At 43.2% G+C, this 23,765-nt stretch overlaps 1 protein-coding gene across 1 annotated transcript in view; it reads right to left on the bottom strand.

The window, feature by feature from the left end:
- LOC125704798 (cytokine-dependent hematopoietic cell linker) overlaps positions 1–1,653 on the bottom strand; it is a 34,058-nt gene extending 32,405 nt beyond the window's left edge. Inside the window, exon 1 of the mRNA XM_048970826.1 lies at positions 1,504–1,653. The gene's annotated coding sequence lies outside the window, so the exon portion shown is untranslated. The remainder of the gene's footprint in view (positions 1–1,503) is intronic.
- Between the last annotated feature and the right edge of the window lie 22,112 nt (positions 1,654–23,765).

A 23,765-nucleotide genomic window follows, 5' to 3' on the forward strand; every position in this document is an offset into this window, starting at 1 on the left:
TTATGGCAGCAAATATGGTATTGTGCCAGCAAATACGGTGTTATGCCAACAAATATGGAGTTATGGCAGCAAATACGGTATTATGGCAGCAAATACGGAGTTATGGCAGCAAATATGGAGTTATGGCAGCAAATGCGGTGTTATGCCAGTAAATATGGTGTCATGCCATACAAAACCTTCAATGTAACAGGCCAGAACATTACAAACTAAATGGAGATTTTTTTCTGCTTATTAAATGTACCAATATTGAACAATGACCCATATGTATTGGAATAAAGCATAATTTTGTTTGCCATGGTGTTTTACTTTTTGTTATGGTGCTAAGGATGAAGTGAACAATAAAACTGGCAACACTTTACTTAAGGCCATGTTTTTAGTAACTTATAAACACATTTTTAATGCATTATAATGCATTCATAAAGCATAATAAATATGGCTATAAATATTTAAAAGGAGTTTTTTACTTACATTAACATTATAGCTATGCTTATTACACATTATGACTGCCTTATGAAGCCGTCATCTATAATGCATTATAGATACCTTTATAATGCAGTACAAAGCATCCGTAATGCTTATACTGACCATAACATTGCATTATAAAGGTTTCTATCATGCATTATAGACGAGAGCTTCTAAAGCATTCATAACGCATAATACACACATCTATAATGTGTTATGGCTTTTGATAAATATTTATAGCCATGTTTATAGTGCTTCATGAATGCATTGTTATTTGTTAGGAATGTGTTTATAAATTACTAAAAACTTAAGCGTTACCATAAAATTTATTGCTCTGTACATAAGAAAATAAATAGCAGCAACTACGTGAAATAAAGCAATTGTTTTTGCCATGTACACTATCATTTGCTTTTAATAAACAAATCATCAAACTAGCAGTTCGCTAAAAAATAGAATACATTTCACTCAAACCCCGTATGAAGGGTTACCGTCATACAAGTAACTATCCATCTGGGAGCCCACGAACACTCACAAGAAAGTTACTGCAGACTCATAAAAAATGCCAGCACACAAAAACATAAATATTTGCCTATGGAAAATAAACCAAAGGTATATTGATTGGATAGTATAAAGGTTATATACATTTTATTCTTACAATTATGTAAATATAAAGTACACTTTATCCACTAGTATGTATACAACCACAGTATATACAATCACCAGAAATTATGTTATCATCTGTCCCTACTGTGTCTATTAGGCTCCCATTTCACCAGCGAATGTCCTGGTCACCCCGTGTTCTTCCCAGTTCTCTCTCCTAATGGGGTAATTAGTTGACACATGGTTTACACCTGTCACTTGTTCCAGCCTTGTTATCTGTCTATATAAGTACCTACTGTTGCCCTAACCCATGCATTGTAAGTGCTGTGAGTTTCTGTGTTTGGTGTACTTGCCCCATTAGTGTTTCTTTGTCCCCGTTCTCCCTACCTAATATTGTGTTCAAGTTGGCTCTGCTCTATCGTGTTTCTCTGCCCTACATACCTTTGCTTTGATCCCACGCAGTCCTTTGTTGGTCTAGTCTGTTCATAATAAAGTTCCCCCATTGTTGCAAAGCCACTCCCAGGATCGTCTCTCCTTCTGCCAGCCTCCATGTGACAAAGTAAATACAATTTTTAAAAATGTTTTTCTAGATTAAATGACAATTCACGTATTGTGTGTTTGCATTGAATTTCTTGTAATGGAAATTAAATTCTTCCTCCTGTCATTCCAATTGAAATTCCACGTGAACATTATGCTGGGTGTGTTCAATTCAATTCAAATTCTAGTTCATGATTGAAATGGGGCACGATTAATAAATTCTGAATTTTGCATCGCCGCCCATATCCGCTGACATTCTGCTGCGGCTGGCATGACCCCGAAAGCTCTCAGCGGTCCTCGGTACAATGTGCAGCCAGCTCTGAGCCAGCAGCAGAATCTGACCCAGTTTCCTGGCTGGGACTGCAGGTGGTGCAGCGGTTAAGGCATCAACCATAATCACATAAAGCCAGTTGCTAAGATATATTACAAAATAATCTGTATAATCAAGATAAATGTATCTGCATTTTCTGGAAATGAAAATCGACGTAACTCCTCCATTGTAATGTATCTTAGATTAAAATTTTGTCTGTGTAATTTGTGCCGCCTTCTACCTCTCTGTCTAGGAGAGGTACCTAGACTTTTATGCATCTATTGTCCTTAACTGCTAATCCAGTATAAGGTTATGGGACAGCCTGCAGCCTATCCCAGGAGACACAGGATACGAAGAAGGGGACACCCTGGATGGGATGAGAGTGTATCCCAGGGAGAACACACACACACACACACACACACACACACACACACACACACACACACACTTTGGACCATTTACTGTGAAATGTAACCAGAGTCCCTAGAAGAAACCCATGCAAGCCAAGGAAAGCATGCAAACTGCGCACGCACAGAGCCTGCATTCACATAGATAGATAGATAGATAGATAGATAGATAGATAGATAGATAGATAGATAGATTGATAGATAGGCAAAAACTCCACTGTGTAAATTTGCCCTCACTAACAGAGCTTGACCTATAAACCACAGACTGTGGATCAGTGTACACTGTAAATAGACCAGGGTGTGCTGTAAGCTATATAAACTCTCTCTCTCTCTCACACACACACACACACACACACACACATTAATGCACCCAAACACTCACGCACACAGACTCACACACATAACTCATGCACACACACACATTAATACACCCACACACTCACACACATGCATACACACTCACGCACACACACTCACTGCCATTCACACACGCACACAACTTGCGTATACACACACACGCAGACATACACACATTGATCCACCTACACACTCACGCACACATATACACACACTCATTGCCAGTCACACACGCACACAGCTCGCCTATACACACACTCACATATACACAGGCACATATGCAAACACACACATACTCACACATGCTGCAGCACCTGGGAAAAACACTCACCAGTACGAGCAAATCGCACCTGCTTGCGTTTGCAGTTCCTCTCAGAACAGCAAGTCTCACCTTGTTACATCTGATTTTATAAAGAAAACACTAGAGAAAAAAATCACACTTTCTATTCCTCTGGATATGTCCAGAACATGCATTGTACATACATTAATTTGCCTTTTACCTGGACGGAATTCTTTGGATTAATCACTGGTGTCCTAATCCAATTGATGAATGTAGCTGCTTAGATTTGGTATGTCAGTGTGACCACCGCTAGAGGGCTGGGCTGAGACGGCCACAGGCGTGATTACTGAATGTATTGCTGGGGAATGAAACCGGCACGGGCATCTGGCTCCCTTCCTCTCAGTATCTCTGATTTATCTGGGTGATGAAAGTGTCTCGAACAGCTCACCGACATTTGATAAGTGAGCCTGTCAAAAAGAGAGGGCCCCCTACTGGTTGCCAGGCTGCCTGGTAATTCTGAGACAGAAGGATATTGCGAGAATGGAGAAAAGCAAATGGGCCTTCAGTGACCTGGGGCGAACCGCATAATGTTTTTGACGCCTGATTGATATGTTTTCCAACTGTGTCCCACCCCAAATCCCCTACACCCCCCAGTCCCAGTTTACAGGGCTGTGGGACTCCAGGTACTTTAGGATAAAGAAATTAGAGATAAAGAAATTAGAAGCAAATTAAGGTCAGAGAAAAAATGACTCCTTAACTGTGTATCAATAGGTATCAATGTAGGTGCAAGAGAATCTAGCTCTCCTGTTTGTTTTTAAAACCCTTTCAAGCTAGGAAGGAAGTAAACCATCTATTTTGGGCTTTCTGTGTCAAACCACAAACTAGAATCAGATAGGAAACCAAGTTCTAGGACACATGCTAACAAACACCAGGTGTAGTGCTACAACTCAAGCCCTTATTAGTCAGTGACATATTGACGTATGACTCCTATTGGACGTTTCAACTTAAAGCTGCCATTCAAAGTTTGGTTCCTAGTTTTTCTCATCTTCTCCAGTATCACCTTGATTGGAGCACATGTACAGTACAGTGGCTGTATGGAGTAGGCATATCAGGCGATACAAACCTCAGCCCAGTAGACCAGCACCAGAGAAACACGCAAAGAGAGTGCATGCAAATCAGACCCGTCTGAATCCCCCCAAGATCCAGTCACTGCCTGTCCTCCGAGTGACAGCATCTCACAGAGGGGGGCCTTTACAGTCTATATGCAAATATGACAACTCAAATGTGCTTTGAGCAGGGAGCAAGAAGAAACAGGTAAGGTAAAAATATGCCCGGTCATGTGATTTGGCTGGCTTTAGGTCTTTCTGAACAGAGAATACATGCACAGCCTGTGAACCCCCTGGAGAATGTACGTTTATGTCAGTAGGATCCTATCCACACCAAGCTCAGCTGCACTTCCGCCTTCTACAACGATAACATCAGCAGACGTGTGAGTCTCAGGCAGTCGGAGTAGAGCATAGTCTGATGAAGACGTGACGGCATTCTTCACCAGCACATGACAGCCAGCCAACTCTCACACACCATGTCTTTGTCCTACTCTCTGATCACTTCTAATTGGTAGTCTTGTTTTAGAGTCTTATTCCTCATTGTCCCACATTGCCAATGTGTTACAGATGGGTGTCAGTGCTGCAAAATGGGTGATAATTAATAAAGAAACATGGAAGAGTCACTGGGAGTGTGTGTGAATGTGTGTGTGAGTGTGTGTGCTTCAGGATCAAACTCGATCTTCCAAGCAATCTCAGCAGCCAGAAAACTTGCAAACCTGTGTGATCGCTTGTCATTTAGAACTGAATAAGTGCAGCTTGGGGTTGCAGAGGTGCCAAAACCAATCACTTGCTATTGCTAAGTATAATCACTAGAGGTTTCTCAAACAATGGCTGATAGAAGGAAATCAGGCGAGGCTGACAAAGTCAGACTGCTTCAAAAGCTTAATATGCGATGTATTATTAATTTTAATTTTTGAAATATTATTAACAAATTTATCAGAATAATTAGATGTGAACTGTGGCATCATTTATGAATGAGAAAAATACAATAACAAGGAAAGACAAAGCAGAGATGGAGGGATGTGCAGGAGGTGTGAAAAATGCAATAACAAGGAAAGACAAAGCAGAGATGGAGGGATGTGCAGGGGGAGAGAAAAATGCAATAACAAGGAAAGACAAAGCAGAGATGGAGGGATGTGCAGGGGGAGAGAAAAATGCAATAACAAGGAAAGACAAAGCAGAGATGGAGGGATGTGCAGGGGGAGAGAAAAATGCAATAACAAGGAAAGACAAAGCTGCATGACGTTTTATGGTGATCTGCCACATGTGGTATTTATTAGATTCCCATTTAGAGAAACGGCTGCCCCAGGCATGTGTGTTCACACATGTATGATTTATCTCTGATTGAGGCGTAAACACACACGCCACATCCTCTGCTCAGTCCACGGTGAAGATATGTGTCATTTGACCTCTGCATGCGGCACGCACTCTGTTTTTGGCAAGCTTTTCTTGTGGGAGCAATAAACATTACTGTGATCTCCTTGCCAGATGATTTGCAAATTATAAAAAAGAAAACAAACTCACACAGACAGAAGAATCTGGCAGCTAATTTGTAATTTGGACACTGGGTTTTGTGAGATACACACACCAGATGTAGTTCAGGGTTGTCAGCAGCACACTTTGTAGCCGGATACACCCCTGACTCACGGTAAGTACCCACTAGAGGTTTAGGGTAAGCTGGGAAGGTGGAGAAGATTTCACTGAATTAGACACGGAATGAGATTTCAGCGCCAGATGGGTCGAGACCAAGCACCCACCAGGCAAAGAGCAATAGCGCTATAGAAGCCCAGCTGGGCTGTGATCCCCCACTTTCCGCATGCTGGCCTCACTGGGAGGGCCCCCAAACCTCAGAGCAATTACGGAGAGGGATGAGAGCGGCGACACCCTGATCGGCGCCGTGTGGCCGTGCGCGGTGTAGCTTATGCCGGCTCAACCAGGGGACATGAGGCTGGCTGGGTGGCATCCAACACCTTCTCTCTCTGGGGTCAGCGTGCTGGGAGGGCACTGTGTGCTGGGGCGTCTGTGTGTGTGAATAATCACGAGTGTTTACGCTCCAAGTGGCATTTAACAGCACAAGTCAGCATTGTGGGCTGGTGAGAGAGACGAAAAGCGTGATAACAGAACCATGGCAACACTGAGCTAGCAAAGGGCAAGAATATTGTACAGCTTCTAGTCAGTGCACTAGGTTCCAGTACCCCTGTGACACTGAGCAGGGTAAGCAGCTGGAAGATGGATGGATAGATGGATGGATGGACAGACAAACAGAAGGATGGATGGGTGGATGGATATTCAGCACTCAGCTTTGCAATTTATACAAAGCTCTGGATATGATTTTTAAAATTTTGAATTCAATAAACTGCTGACAGCATTACAGACCAGGAATCAGCTACACAGTCATCATTCTAAGCAGCAGCCTGCTGGTAACAAATCATGAACATCATATAGTGTTCTGGACTATGGCTGTTAAATTTCATTCCTTCAGTGCAAATATTCACATTAACTGCCTTCCTCTAATTTTGCTTGATAGATCCACTTAGTAATTGAACGGGTACACTACCTACACTATTGTAAATTTATCTCATTAAAAATAACTTTGCATTTTTAACACAAATTTAGTCTGCAGGTATACTTCATCATCTAAATAAAAGATTTTAATTGTTCAGAAGTTAGTGTGAAGAGTGACCCAGACAAGAAGTAGGCAATCATATTAGTTAGATAGTTACAGTTGAGGTCAGAAGTTTACATACACTCATCTGAGGCATGAATATCATATTAATTTTTGACTTTTAATGATTTATTTGAACCATTCTTTTTCCAGGGTGGAATGATTATACAACATACATCGTCAATGATTTTTAAAAAGAAGAATTGGGTGCACAAGTTTGAATTTAGTTTGAATTTTCTGCAATCCACACAGGGTCAAAATTATACATACAGGCTCAAATATATACATACATTCACCTAAATCTTTTAATAAGTCATACTGAAAGTTTTAGATTGTCTTTTAACTTGACAAGGCCTAGGCCTATTAACTTCTCGTTAGTGCTCATGATTGACTGCAGCCGGCAGTTCCTCTTTGCCAGCATAAAAAGGATTTGTTTGACGGCACTCATGGGATTGATCAATACTCAGAGCAATGGGAAAGTCCAAGGAACTTGGTGAAGATCTCAGAAAAAGAATTGTACATTTGTGCAAGTTGGGGAAAGTCTTTTGGCGTCATTTCTAAACAGCAGATTGCAAAATCATCAGTTCAAACAATTGTATGTAAGTACAAGTTATTTGGATTTGTCACCAAGGTCTAGAAGAAAATCCCAAATGTCTCCCTCAGATGAAAGGAAACTGACCAAAAAGGAAGCCCCTGCTCCAAAATCGACACCTTCAAGCTCAACTGAAATTTGCAGCTGCCCACATGGACAAACCAAATGCCTTCTGGAGAAAAGTTTTATGGTCAGACGAGAGAGATTAAATTATTTAGCCGCAATGTGTCAGGGACTGCACCCATCTGTCCCAGTCTTTCATGTTTCCTCCCTGTTTGGCCAGCAGAGGTCACTGGCCATCTTGTTCCTCCTTGTTGTCAAAGTCCTTAGTATGTTTCCCGTTACCCGGACGGCCACCTGCCTCAGTGAGCTGAGTGTGCAACCACTCACCCCTCTGTCATGTGTGTTCAAAACCTGCTTCCTCTCTGCATGTTGTAGTTTTCCCTAGTGTTTCGTTTTGTATTTCTAGTTCCTGTGTGTCGTGACTTGTATTCGGTTTTTTGCTTTGCCTTGGTTCTCTTTTCACCTGTCTTTGCTATTTTTCAAGTGTTTAAATTCTGTTAGTTCCTGTGTTTCTTGATTTAACTTCATTTCACCTGTTGTCCATTCTGCCAGCTTTCAATCATTCACACCAGTCCTTCATTATCCTTGTTAACGCTCTGTATTTAAGTTCCCGGTCTTACTCTGTTTTGGGTGGAGTTATTATTGCTACTGCTGTTCTTCAGCATTTTTCACCATGAAGGCCTCCGGCCACTTTGATATGCCTTAATTACGACCAAGACCATTCAGTCCAGAAAAGGCCCTCCATTGTCCACGTGAACGGTTTGGCCACTCCAAGCTGTGGATGGGAGGAAGTGAAGGTTGCTTGTGCGTCAGCTGACACCCGGCACATGACTTGGCTGAATCCTCTATTTGGTGATCAATGCCTGACCCCCAGACGTAGGTTTCAGCAAGGCTCTTCATTTTCACAACACCCATGTGTTCCTCAGGAAACGCCTCTAGTACTTTAGCGCATATGGAATATTATTTAGCACTATATAACGTAGAATACAAGTATTATGATATTAAAAAGTATGCCAAATATCCATGATTTAATCATTACAATGTAAACATTATAATGTAATCAACTGAGTATGTATTTGCACCTTTTTTTAGTCTGAGTTTCTGTTAGCTACTTTGTTAGTCCTGAATCTATGAATATTCACTTTTATTAACGTATATTTTATCACTATGTTAAAGGACAAATATATTATCAACCTTTTAGTTAGACAATGTGTAAAACGCTGAAACTGCCAAAGTTTACTACTGAAGGAAGGGATTCGCCTGAGTTCACCAGAAGTTCACGGCTGAGCATTTTTAAAAAACCAAGTGGAGCTGCTCGCGCCACCATTATGTTCAGCCGAGAGACCAAACGGTAAAAGAAATGATGGAGAAACTTATCACCTAGGGGTGTGGATTAAGGGAAAAAACAATGATTGTGAATGGCTGAACGAATGATGATGCTTAAGTGACGAGATATTGTTCAATGATAAGAACTTATAAAAATTGGTGTAAAACAGTACTGGACACACTTTATGTGTCCGGCCTTGGTTGTAACTTCATTGTTGCAATAAAGACTGAATTCTGGATACTGCACAAGCGGCCCTCTGACTTCTGATTTGGCGGGGAAGGAGAAAAAACCACGACACGCACAATTTGGGTAGCACTACAACCCTGATGTCCCACATCATGTAACCATGGCACACAGATGATTGCTCACATTGACTAAAATAGTCAGGCAAATCCAATGTATCTCTAGTAGGCTACCCCTCCATTGTTAGTCCCAAGACCTTTACCATCGTTGGGTCTCGACCAGTCTCTAGTTTTCATTTGAGCACTGATGATGGACAAATTCTCCATCTGAGTTAGGTGGAACATCTCCTGATCTGTGGATGTAGAGTTGCTCACGTGGCAGCCATGAGAGTCTATCAGCATTGCCATATTCCATTGTGCTCTTGTACTCTATTGCATCGTTACTCCCAAGAATAACACCCGTCTCTGTAAATGTGCTGCAGTCATAGCTGGGATAGATTAAAAATGGGCACTAGGGGTTGGTGATCTGTAATTAATATGTAATGTTTGCCATATAAATATTGGTGGAATTTCTTTACACCCCAAACAAGGCTCAGCCCCTCTCAATTTGGGCGTAATTCTTTTCAACGGCATTTAATGGCCAAGAGGCAAAGCAATAGGGCATGCAGAGCTGTCTGGCATTATATGGGGCAAGACAGCCCCGATGCCATGTGCTGAGGTAAGCATAGGGGAAGGTCTGGATTGTAGTGCATCAGTATTTTCACTGATGTCATCAGTTGGTTTGCTATTTGGAATGCCAGGTCACAGCTTTTCATCCACTTGCATGTATGGGGTCCTCGCTTGCAGCACGTTGTTCAATGGATGGAGCACCATCACCAGATTTGACAAGAACTTGTTGTAGTAATTGGCTAAGCCCAGAAATGAGTGAAGCTGGGTAACATTGCAGAGCCTCGGTGTGTCCAGGATGGTGGCAATCTTGGCATGGGATTTGTGGAGACCCTCTCAGGCAATTGTATGACCACAGTATTCAATGTCTTTAAAGAACTCACATTTATCTTTGGCTGATTGTTCGCTCTAAGTCCACGATCTAGTTAGTACTGCTTAGGTGGGAGCTGTCGTCAGGGCCTGTTATATTTATATCATCTAAATAGCACTGGGTGCCGGGATGCCCTGTAGAACCAGCTCCATGGCTCACCGCCACACTGCAGGAGCAGACACAACCCTGAAAACCAGCCTGTTGTACTGAAAAAGGCCTTTGTGGGTGAAGCAAAAATGCATTCAATGCGTGGTTATGGGTATTGGTCTGCCTGAGGGACTGGATTGAGCGTGACCTTGAAGTCACCACATAGCCTTATTCCACCATTTCTCTTGACCACTATTAGAATCAATGTTGCCCAATTTGACCATTCAACCCAAGACAGGATGCCTTGTTCTTTCAGTCGCTTGGGTTGAGTCTCCACCTTTTGGATGCAATTCATAGGGAACAGAATTTTGGTGTTGCCTTTTAATCTAGTGTTAAGTGCCTTAATTTGCTTAACAGTTCCAGTGCCCTCCTGAAATACTGAAGCTGTGCGTTGAAGTAGTAGATTTAGCTTTTGCTGTGTCATTATAGAACTCACGGTTGAACTGAGCTGCATTCGTTTTGTTTCACTCTACACATTCTCTGTATGTGGCCCTTGTGGTTACACAGGTTGCAGTTTTTGTCACGATACCAACAGCCCACTTGGTCATATGAATTGGGCTCTACATGCATTGCGTTTAATTACTTGTTGCATCAATGCGCAGATCCACGCTACGTATCACCCATATCATAACGCAACATAAAATAGTTCCAATTTAATACATGAACCTAACACCTTAGTTTCCTTTGCTCAAGGCTCAGCAAATTCAGCTCTGCCAACCTCTGTTCATAAGACATCCCTCTAAGGCCAGGAATCATTCTTGTAGCCCTGCGTTGGACCTTGATTTTAAACTCAATACACCTGCAAATGTAATCGAATATCCTGTTTGCCTTTTTATCTGCTTCCCCACATGGGTGGGAATGAGACATGGAAGTATAAATATACACACCCAGATCTTTCCCATAATCAGGTTCCTTAATTTCAGTTGAACCCATAAAATTTAATATTTCTGCTCCCTGCATGGATTACCTTGTATTTATCTACATTACATTTCATCTGCCATTTATCAGCCCAGTCTTTAATAGGATCAAGGTTCTGCTGTAACATCTCTGTTGCTGACTCAGAATCCGCTATACCTCCTACCGTGGTGTTATCAGCAGTTGTAACCAGTTTTCTGTATATGTTAGTGTCAATATTGTTTATGTAAATTAGGAATAATAGGGGTCCTAAAACTGAACCTTGGGGTACTCCGCAAAGGACACAGGCCCATTTTGACATTGTGCTTCTAATAACTACTCACTGCTTTCTGTCAGTACCCACTGCTTTTAATGATAATATAATGCAGTGTTAATTTATCGTGCTTCCAGTTTGCAGGTACCACACCTACAGACAGATTTTTTAACCAAGTTAAAGGTCTGCAGATAATATCCCGCATCTCATTTAAAATGCAGGTAAGATGCCATCAGGGCCATGAAATTTCTTAATTTTGAGTTTAGCCAGACTTTGTGACACATCAGCTTCAGTTATATATATTATACCAAAGGTGGAGTCGAATTCGAAGTAATATCAGGTATGTATCTTCTTCAATAAATATCTGTGCAAAGTAATCATTAAACTTATTATCGGTTTCCTCTTCATTCTCAATTGAGACACACACTATTCTGCACATTGGTGTCTTCAGCTTTTAATCCTTAAGTGGAGGATGCTGTATAGATGTTTAATGCAGGGTCATCAGGCCTGCCTTTTAAAGTGTAAGGCTGCTGTTTCTGTTCTGTTTCACTTCTCTCCATTTTATTCCATCCATCCATCCATTGTCCAAACCGCTTATCCTACTGGGTCGCGGGGGGTACGGAGCCTATCCCGGAAGCAATGGGCACGAGGCAGCCATTTCATTCCATCCCTTACATTTTGTAAAGTTTATACTGTTATTTGGCATTGAACTTTTGGAATTCGGTCCGAATCAAGCCACAGTTTTATTCCGAGTTACCACTCATCCTCCCGACTTTGTAAGAAAGCTGCATGACTTTCTTCTTGAGGTAAAGGCTATTCAGAGAAGCACTTTCATCTCAGCCCCAAACTCATTCTCCTGTCCTTTTCATGACATACCTTTTTGCCATCCGAGGGAGCAAAGCTGTCCCTAGGCAGAGAGGTGAAGAGGATGCCGTTCTCCTGTCAGGGTGGCTTTGATAGGCAGGAGTAAGAGAGTGTGCAGCAGGTACAGCAGGAAATTAGTGGGTGTGTCAACATTGCAGATCTACTATAGACCTGTGAGCATGCACTAAGGGCTCATGTGGATGTACTAAAGGCCTGTCAGTATGCAATATTGGCGTGTGAAAATGCTCTATGGACCCATGAGGATGCAGTAAGGGGCTGTCAGGATGCACTGTGGTAATGTTAACACCACTGGTAGCGAGAGCATCCGAGTGACTAGAAGTCATTCATTCTCTATGGGTGGGCGCCTCGTCGGGCAGCGAGCAGTGGCGCGGCATGATTTGGGTGGTATGAGTGTCAAAATGAAGTTGAAGCTTGGTCAAGCTTTATGGTAATGAGCTATGACATGGTTCAGCGGCAACCAATTGGAATGTAGAAATGCTCCGCTTAAAAAAAGTTCCACAGAACACAAGCATGTGAACTTTTGTTCTGACCAAACAGTTCCCAAGCACAGTGGTGGAGAAGCTGATCATTGCCGTAACGGGGTTCCCAGTTGTTAATACGTGTCCCTGTTTGCATGGAAAGGCGTCTGAAATTGTTGGTGTCCCAGGTGAGTTAGGGAAGTGCATAATATATTTTTGTGAAAAAGTAAGAAATGAAGGAAATGGCAGACTAATGTTGTCACCATTGCATGCAAAACAATGCAAATTGTTGGTAAAGTTAACATTGCTTATGTATAACATTAGTGTTTTAACTTTATTACGGCCATGATATGTTTTGACAACTATTGCACAACTATTTATGTGACGGATGATGCTGTCAAACAGGAGGTATATTAGCCTACATTAGCATGCCACATCTTGCATTTGAAAGGTTATTGTCAGCAGTCATACGTAACATACCACTGGGTAGTTTTGTGTTGTAAAGTCTGTGTTGTTGTATATATTAATATCGTGTAATGAGTTATTTCACATTACATATGAAGTGCACGTTTTAAACTTTAGCTATGTGAGCTGACGTAAGCAATTTTGTTAATCTTTTTTTTCATTTCACCAGCACATCATAAATGGCATAGAGACTTTTTAAAATTGGAAATAATGATAAATGGTGCTAAAAATATTACTAGCATTCCATACGACCTGGTCCCCTCTACTCCATCTACATCAGAAAGTGTCCACGGCCTCTGCTAGTGTTATGGGGGGGAGCTCTCGCTGCCCATGGCATGAAGTACAGTAAGCTTGATCCTGGTGGCATGGTGTGGTGAGCAGAGTAGATTCAGTAGCTGCTTTAATGCGGTGAGACGAGACCAAGACTCAGTGAAGCAGACAAAACAATTCACTGCAGTTCCAGTTCTGGGAAATCCCTGCACCTCCCTGAGATTATGAGCACGGAAGGAGGGTGGCCTGCAGATAGGAGAAATAAATATTACATACATCCATCCATCCGCCATCCATCTGCGGCTCTAATTATGGGAGATGACTATACCTCCTCAAGACAGATTATGATCCTGGAGGCCTAGCATTGGTTGGACAGGCATGGTCTTTTGTGGGCATGTACTACAGGCCTGTGGCACTTAGGGGTTATGGAGTTAGGCTGTTAGGGGTTACAGAGTTGGGCTGTTAAGGGTTACAGAATAGGACTGTTAGCAGTCCTGGGTGTGCAATTTTCCAAAAAAGTCACTGAACTGTAAGATCAGTAAAATCAAATACCATCTAATTGCTTGTTGGCTGAATATACAGTTTAACTTGGCTGTGAAGCTTGAAGAAATAAATATCACAGGAGTAATAAACATGACCATAAAAGATATGGGTCTCACAGGGAGTCTGGCAGGAAGGCAAACTCTCTACATGACGTGTTGGAGCCGACCATGTGGGAATCTCAGGGGAGTGGAATGGAAAATGCGTTGCATGTATGGCTGCAGAGCGGGCCTTGCACACAGCACCCGTGCAGCACTCAAATTAATATTTGCATGAGGTACTGTACATGCTGCAGATTTTTCAGTCACCGTGACTTGGCTCTATTCTTTTTCAATATTATTGAAATGATGTGATCCAGACTCTGAAAGGGTAATTAAAGAATGAAACTGGGATGAAACTGGATGAGAAATTGGACAAGCCAACCTGAGAAGATGCTGCTTTTCACCTTCGTAAAGCGGTGCTGGAATATTCTGGAAACGTTTCCTATAATGAAATTACTGTCCCTCAACATCAGTGGTGCTTGAAGATACTGTGGCCCCCCTCCATGTAGGATGTAAGAAAGAGGGCGAGATTACAGGGCTTAGCCAGGTCTCTGCAAGCCTCTGTGTGTCTGACCACATCTTCACTTCCTGTTTCTGGAGAGTGAGCAGAGCCACAGGGGCGCTTGTGTTGAACGTGCAGTGCCAAAACATCATTTGTTTAAGCAAAAAAGCCCACTTTTGTGAGGCTCTCCCTCACCCTCCTGTCTGTCTCAGACATAAAACCACAGCTCCCACTGAGATTAATGCATCCATCAGCTTTGGATTCAAATACAACCTTAAATATTACAAATTTCAATTGCTGTTTTTGTAGGCAAAGCTTCATGATATTCTCTGTTTAGTTTTCTTCTGTTATTCTGGCTGTGCTCAACATATTTCAGTCAATCCAATATACACTGAAGAATTCTTAATATGTTAGGTGGTCAAAAATAAGGCTGTGTTCTCAAGGCATGAAAAACTGAAAAATCAGGTTTGTTCTGTCCTAACAAAAAATGACTCTGAATGAAAAACAAAGGAGAAATTCAGCAATATCGTTGCATGTGATTTTTCCATAGTGAATAAGAATGGGAAGGTTAAAGGTTGAAGGTGTCAGACCCGATCTACTGAAAGCCCAGTTTTGTTTGTGTGGTTTGAGAGTTATCACTGCAGCAGCTGACCCATGTTTCCATCAGCGGTTGCATGATGCATCGATTGCGATCCTGACCATCTGCAGCTTCAGACGTGATGCCGTGGGCAGGTATCCCACCACATGGCATTTCCAGCTTATTCTCACTCTGTTCCAGGCCCCCCACAGGCGGGAAGCCCAGCTCAGGGTGGGGGATAGGTGGCCCAAGAAGAAGACCCACAGATCCACCACAAGCCCCCTGTCACGATTTTCACAGAACCTTGCAGCGATCGTGCGGGCAGGTGGTCAAGGGGCAGGCAGACAGGCAAAATACGGGGAAATACTGGGGATTTATTGGCAAAACAGGGAGCAGGAAACATTGGACCACACCTAACCATAATGACAGACAAGGGATACAAGCAAGACTGGGACTTAAATGGACAAGACTGATCAAAATAATCGGAGACAGCTGGGTACGATCAGGGAAGCACACGTGGGTAATCAGGGGGCGTGGCACACATGAGGAGCGTACGAGCCAGGCATGACACCCCCTGTCTCATTGTTATTAACCGATCAGCCTTTAAATGGCGCTGAGGAGCTCGGTCCTTGGCAGCATGAAGAGGACAAACTAAGGGGACTAATGGGCAGGTTTTCCGTGTGTGTGTGTGAGCAGGTATACCTCCCAGCCCAAAATACATTCATAACTTCCCGATGTCATAGTGGAAGGTGTACATAATGTTGCTCCCGGCTGTGTAGCAATACCATGTAACGCAGCGCGAACACCTGCCAAAACTGCACGTTCTATAGCCTCTAAACGAGCAGAATTCGCCATGTTGTCCTGCATCAGCCCTAACCTGCAACCACTTAGCGCACTCTCATTGGTACCGCCCATTTTTACACAGATGGGCGTGGCTAATTTGATTGTTTCTCATATGTAAATATAAATGGTATATCTATATATATTGAACGTAAATGTTAAATATAAATGTTAAACATAAATATAAACGTTAACATAAGAAATTTACAAATGAGAGAAGGCCTTTCAGCCCACCAAGCTTGTTTGGGGAGAACCTAAATAATAGTTCAGAGTTGTTAAAATCTTATCTAGCTCTGACTGAAACTAACCCAGGGTTTTAGCTTACGACTGCCCTTCTTAAGGTATGGTGACCAAACCTGCACAAATATTCTAGGTTACCAAGGAATTATATAATCATAGCATCACCTCCCTTGACTTAAACTCCACACACCTAGAGATGTGACCCAACATCCTATTGGCCTTTTTTATTGCTTCCCTGCACTGGCAAGAGTGGGACATGGAAGCATCAACATACGCACCGAGGTCTTTCTCATAATCAGCTACCTTTTTTTCAGTGGAACCCATAAAATATCTGTACTTTGTATTTCTGCTCCCTGCATGGATTACCTTATATTTATCTGTTAGATTTCATCTGCCAGGTATCAGCCCAGTCGCTAATTAAATCCAGATCCCGCTGTAGCCTCTCTGCTGCTAGATCAATATCTGCTACACCACCCAAGTAAATTCGTTAAACTCTCCTAAATCCATGTTGGCTATCCCTCAGAATGTTATTTGCATCCAGGTAATCTACCATTTTCATTTGGATTATAGCTTCCATTATTTTTCCAGTAATGCTAGTTAAACTGATTGGCCTATAGTTTGCTGGATTACTTCTATCCCCTTTTTTGAATATGGGTGTTATATTAGCATGCTTCCAATCAGAAGGTACCACACCCGCAGATAACGATTTCTGGAATAGTAAAGTTAAAGGTTGGGTAATAATATTCCTCATATCTTTTAAAACTATAGGTAAGATGCCATCAGGTCCCTGTAATTTATTTATTTTGAGCTTAGCTAGGCTTAGTACCACATCAGCCTCAGTTATACATATATTGGTCATAGACAACGCTGTATTCATACTAAATGGTGGTAAGTTCATCGTGTTCTCTACTGTGAACACCTGTGTAAAATAATCATTCAACTCATTTACTATATCAATTTCATTTTCAATTATAAGGCCCTTACTATCCTGCAAATTAGTGTTTTCAGCTTTTAAAGCTCTTTTGGAGTTAAAATATTGGAAGAAACTTTTATTGTCATCCTTAGCCTCCAATGCAATCTTTCTTTCTATATTCCTCTTGGAGATTCTAATGTTATTGTTTAACTTGACCTGTAGACTTAGATACTCCTGTATCTAAATCATTAGTTAATTTCCATTTATGGAACAGAGCCCTTTTCCTCCTGACTTTATTCTTAATTTTGTTAGTAAACCACCTTGGTTGTAGTTTCCTAGATTTAGTTTTGCTGGAAACAGGTATGAAGTGCTCTTGCACTTGCAACAATTACCTTTTAAAGAAATCCCAAGCCTCTTCAACCGTTTTGCTATTTAACTCCATCCCGTTTACAGTTTCTAGTTTTAGTCTCATATCATTAAAGTTAGCCTTCCTAATGTAGCGCCCCCGTCGGCCCTCTATGGGGTCGTACACTGCATTAACACTAACCGGGGGGCCCTGGTTTCGTTCGTCCTCTCCTTTCCTTATGCGTTGCGATCTAATCAGAGCCTGTGCTAAGCCAGCATAGGCTAAGTTCGGTGCAATCTTCTTCTCCGCAATACACAATGACGCAGTTAACTTTAAAACATTTACTAAATTACACTAATCGACACCAAACATAATACATTCAAACATATTCAAAAACAACAACAAATATACAATAACCCTCCGTCCGGTAGTCCATCAAACACTTAAATATGAAGAAAATTAAAGCAAAAGATCGTAGCAGGCCTGGTTGATGCTTGAGTCCGTAGTGACCACAAACGGAAAAATGGCCGCTTCACTCTGAAGAGCAAAAACAAAATAAATAAAATAATATGCCTACCAGTCCACCCAATTTCAGGCGTGCTCCAAATCCTGGAGTAAGCAATATTTTTCTTTCGTCCCACAGTCTTTCCCTCCTGTAGGGCGAATTTATTCTCCCTCTCCGAAGCGCTGTGCTGGTGATTCGCCGCTGTCCGCAGCTTATGGCGAGCCCCTCACAAGACGAGCAGTCCTGTGACTCCCGCTCCAGCCGGCTTCTCTCTCTTCACTGGGTACGCTGTTGTTTCTTACCGCTCCACGGCTTGAAAACAGTCGCTCACAAGACGAGCAGTCTTGTCCGCTTCTCTCTTCCCCGCCAGCGTCTCCCGTCTTTTTCCCGCCAGCCTCTCCTCTTTCCCGCCAGCGTCTCCTCTTTCCCGCCAGCGTCTCCTGCTCCCGCCCCTTTTCCCGATTGGTGGACATAACAGTACCCAATTAAAGTAAACGGAAACAGAATACAAAACAACATATGCGGTGCCTGCATCAGCGCAGCACATATATCATGTTCTATTCATACTCCGCAGAATAAAATAAAAAAAGAATCGAACCCCGGATTACACTCTCCCCCCCCTTTTTAATGGTCTTCATGTCCCTATGAGACCTCAATAGCCTATATCTCACTAAACCAGTTTCACATAATCTTAACTACTACCCCCCTATGAACTATGGTCAATGGTTGGTCTCTGGGGTTTCCAGCTTCATCATAGGTCAATCTAATGACCGGCTTAATGGTTCGTTTGGAAACCGGGTTCACAACTGAACAAGGTAAATGCTCATCCTCACCCTCAGCCTCCACTTCTTCAGTTTCTTCTACAGAGCCCTCTACCTCTACAGCTGTCCTCTCTACCTCATCTCCCATACTTGTTTCTACACTGAACTCATTGTTATCCTCTACAGTTTCCACAGGCTCCACAATTCTTTTTTCAAACTCCGGCTTGGGGTGTTGCTTGCATCTTACATTCCTCCAACATGGCTCAACCTCATCCTCCGACTCACTAGTCTCCCCAGCCAAGAAACCCTGCGTACTCTGATGTTCTGAGTCTCGCTTTCCCTCCAACTCGTCCTCCTGCTGGTTACGAGTCCGAGGCCCTCGCCCTAGAAACTCGACATCCTTTTCATCAGGCATTCTTACCATGTACCCAATAGGCAGCAAGTGGTCTCGGTGAATAGTCTGCACTTTCCCCATGCCACTCTCTGGCTTTATCCGATACACAGGAATATCAGGGATCTTCCCCACTACCACATAAGGCGACGGATTCCACCGGCTATGCAGTTTTCTTTTGCCTCTCAACCCCAAGTTTTCCATAAGCACCCTATCACCCTTTTCTACAACCTGATGGCGCAACACTTTATCATGTGCCCTCTTATTCCTTAAATGCACTTTGGTAGCAGCCTTGGCAGCCAACTGAAAAGCACTCTGCAGATCCTTCTTTAACTCCTCCACATAGTGAGAATGACTCTGCCCCCTATGTCCATATGATCCAAAACACACATCGACCGGCAGCCTGGCTTCTCGACCAAACATCAGATAGTAGGGAGAAAACCCTGTGGCATCATTCATTGTGCTATTATAAGCATGCACAAGTTGATTCACATGTTGACTCCAGTGCCTTCTATGAGCTAATGTCAATGTCCCTAACATTGATAGCAAAGTTCGGTTAAAACGCTCAGGCTGCGGATCCCCCTGTGGGTGGTATGGTGTTGTTCGTGACTTACGAATCCCCAAAGATCTCAACAGCTCCCGAATCACTCTACTTTCAAAGTCACGACCTTGATCTGAGTGAATTCGTGCCGGCAGCCCGTAGTGCACGAAAAACTTTTCCACCAATACCTTAGCCACTGTGATAGCCTTCTGATTTTTTGTGGGATAAGCCTGAGCATAGCGGCTAAAGTGATCAGTGACAACTAATATGTTAGCAAACCCCTTTGCATCAGGATCAAGTGATAGAAAATCAATGCAGACTAACTCCATGGGACCACCTGAAACGATCTGATGTAGGGGAGCTGCACGGGTGTAAGGGCTCTTCCAGGCAACACATCTCCCACAATTTTTTATATATTGTTCTACCGTCTGGGCCAGTTTTGGCCAGTAGAACCGATTCCTGACTAAATCCACAGTTCTATCTATACCCAAATGTCCCATGTCATCATGTAATGCCCGGACCACAAGCATTCTGAACTTTTCAGGCAATAACAGCTGACATATCTCTTTCCCAGACACAGTCTGAGTGACTCTAAATAATAGACCATCCTTTACCTTCAACCTTCCCCTTTCACGCTTAAAAAGCAAAATCTCTGGATGAGCTTTGTTTAAATCGGAAGGCCACTGACCTGTATTCACAAACTCCTCTACCACCCTCAGAACACCATCCTCCAATTGGGCCTTCTTAAGGTCCTCTTGTGTAAACTGTTCTAGCTGGCCTAAGTCAAGATGGGTGGCACAGGAATAAAGGTTGGGAACACCCTCTCCCGGAATTCCCAACTTCTCTGCCAAACAAACAGGATTCTCAGGTAACTTGCGTACCTCCACATGGTCACAAATAGCTTTTACCTCACCCCTGGAAAGATTCCTCCAAGACCTGTCCTCTTCCCCTGCCCCATTTCGAGACAGCAAATCGGCATCCGTATTTCTCTTTCCCGGGCGGTACTTTATTTCGAAATCATATGTGGCGAGGGCAGCTAACCATCTATGACCAGTAGCATTAAGTTTTGCTGTGGTCAAAACATAGGTAAGTGGGTTGTTATCAGTCATTACTGTGAATCTCACACCATACAGGTAATCGTGGAACTTATCCACAACTGCCCACTTCAGTGCCAAGAATTCCAGCTGATGGATATGGTATCTTTTCTCAGCTGCATTCAGCCCTCTGCTGGCAAAAGCAACCGGCCTCAGTCCTCCAGGGTACTCCTGATTCAACACTGCCCCTAACCCATTTAGGCTGGCATCTATATGCAACACGTATGGTTTTCTGGGGTCTGCAAAAGCAAGTACAGGCGCGTGAGTAAGGCGGGAAATCGCCTCTTGGAATGCCTGAGTACAACCATCGGTCCATCTGACACCAAATGGCTCTGACTCCTTGTAGTAGGACTTGTCACACATAGCTTTTTGCTTTCTTCCCATTTGTGTGGGAGGATACCCCTTAGTGAGGTCTGTTAAAGGTTTAATGATGGAGGAGTAGTTTGCCGTGACCCCCTGCGGCATCCGCTCGAATTGGTAAAACCCTAAGGGACAGATGAACGCCGTCTTCTCCTTATCCTCTTCCGCCATGGCTATTTGGTAGTAGCCACTGCGAAGGTCTAACACTGAAAACCACCGGCTCCCTGCCAGACAATCCAGTGCGTCTTCAATACGAGGAGTAGTGTACTGGTCCGGTATTGTCTTACGGTTAAGAGTTCTATAATCGACACACATCCGTACACTGCCATTCTTTTTCCTGGCTATCACTATAGGTGACGCATAAGGGCTCCGTGATTCTTTAATTATCCCTGCCCCCAAGAGGTCGGTCAGATGCCTACGTACATCTTCAATGTCAGCAGGGGCCAAACGTCGGGACCTCTCTCGAAAAGGTTGGGAATCCGATAAACGAATTTGATGGGTTACACCACTTGCTAGCCCAACCTCCCATTCCTGTACAGAAAACACCTGCCGTCTTTCAGACAACTTTAATCTAAGTCTCTCTTTCCATTCAGAAGGAATGGGAGAGTCTCCAAAATCAATAAGATTGGGATCCATTTCTCCCAAACCGTTTGCTCTAACAGGAGAAGCAGCTATATCTGCTTCATGCACTATTCCCAATGGTGTACCTTCCGGTATCGTAACCTCCTTCTTGGTTTCATTCTGCAGTAGAACCGAGAAACTACTTCCCTTTACAGCCGAAACTGGGGCAACAATGGGTTGCAGAAGTATTCCTTGAGGCAAAGGTATGGAATCACAAGCCTCAGTCAACAGCAAGCCCTTGGACACTGGTTGACAAAAATCTAGGTGGCACAATGCACAACAATTCTCTTGAGGTGGTATATCTAACGGACCGGGCCCCGTCCATCTCACTTGACCTATCACATCATCGGAACCACGCAACGCAGGGGCACATGCATCAGTCGTACCGGTGGCCCTCAAAACACGCGTCAACACTGCACCCTGTGCTCCCTGACACAAAGAAGTGAGCCTCTGAAACAAACTGGCGTTAGTCCCTAAGATTACTGGAGTCTGATCTGGGGTAATTGGACCCGGGCAAATCAGTGCCAGAACAGACAATGTCTCAGGAGCACCTGTAAACTCTTTTGGGAACTGAACCTCCACCACCACATAGCCTTTGTATGGATAACTGGCTTCACTAACGCCCCATATGGCTAAACCAGATACAGGGTGGATGGGGACATTAGACAAGTACTGTGCATACCACTTCTCAAAGATAATAGTTACCTGTGACCCACTATCCAACAGTGCTGCACACGAATGACCATTGATCCTAAGCTGCACTGTAGATACAGGCCCTACTAAACCTTTTGGCACAGAATTTACTGACTTGAACTGTATGGCTTGTTTTTTTACAGAACAATGCAATGCCTCGTTCCCAGATTCTCGGTCACTATTACTATGTTTCTCCCTGGCTCTACGCAGTGAAGCTATCAGTTTTTTTATGACTTCCTTATCATTTTCTGGATACATGCACTTTCTAGCTATATGCCCGTTTCCTCCACAACGGTAACAGAAACGGTCAGCCTCTCTCATGCCATATGTCTTGTAAGAAGATGGTGAACTGCCTTCGGTTGAAATCGGTTTCACAGCACTAGCCAAAACCGATCGTCCCCCGTCCTCTTCTAATGTCCTTACTTTCTGTTTAAGCCTACTAACTCTCTTCTGCAGTGCAACAACATCTGACCTGTCCTTATCCACAGATAATGGTTCCAAAGGTAAAATTTGTGTTTCCACAGCATCCCTAGTAGCATTAGGATTGCTGCTCATTGCTATAACTTTAGCCTTCAAGGCCTTTAGATCAGCCTTTAACTCCTGCATCTCAAATCCTGACACAACAGAATCCTCTTGAGCTCCAACATTACGAACCCTAACACTTACTCGCTGCCGTGACTTTTCATACTCTTCCTCTTCTCGAATCTCGGTAAGTAAGTCAATAAAAGCAGGGGGGTTATTCCTCCTCTCTTTGAGGCGCAATTGTAATAACAGCAAATCAGCGCCCACTGCTCCTCTGAGTAACTGCTCTACCCTTACCCTATCCATATCCCTTACCAATATTCCTCCTTTCTTTACCACTTTTGCCAGGAAAGGTTCCAGTCTCCTAAGATAATCTGATAATTTCTCACCAGATTTTTGTTGCATAAGACGGAACGCAAAATACAAATCCTCGCCAGATTCTGGTGACCCAAAAGCACTGTTTATAGCTTCCAGGTATTCTTCGGGCTTGGCTTCAGGTTTACTGAATCTCAGAACCCTGATAATCTCTAAAGCAGGGCCCCTCAAACTTTCCAGTATTCTACGCCTCTTTTCTCTATCAGGACAATCACTCTCCTCTACCATCAAAGTTGCCTGCTCCAACCAATACTCCAAGGGTTCCTCCCCTGCAGGAGTGGGAGTGATGCCTGAAAAGACCCTGAGGCGGCGGTAACCCTGACCCTCAGACTGACCCTTATAAACCTGTTTTAACAACTCTCCCATTACTTCAAAAAGTGACTCCTCGCTGTCCCTTTTAGAACTACTGGCAGCACAATAGCTCCGTAAATCAGCCACCGTTTTCCCTTCAGTCATTAAAAGGTCCTTCAATTTTTCTGTGAACCCACTTGGAGCCATAGGAGCCGGGTTAGCCACTACGATTTTCCACACTTGGGCTCCATCAATATATTTAACTTCCCTGGGGGCAGTCGAGAGGTCTATCTCC

The sequence above is a fragment of the Brienomyrus brachyistius genome, chromosome 12 (assembly GCF_023856365.1).
Source record: "Brienomyrus brachyistius isolate T26 chromosome 12, BBRACH_0.4, whole genome shotgun sequence".
NCBI classification, from domain to species: domain Eukaryota; kingdom Metazoa; phylum Chordata; class Actinopteri; order Osteoglossiformes; family Mormyridae; genus Brienomyrus; species Brienomyrus brachyistius.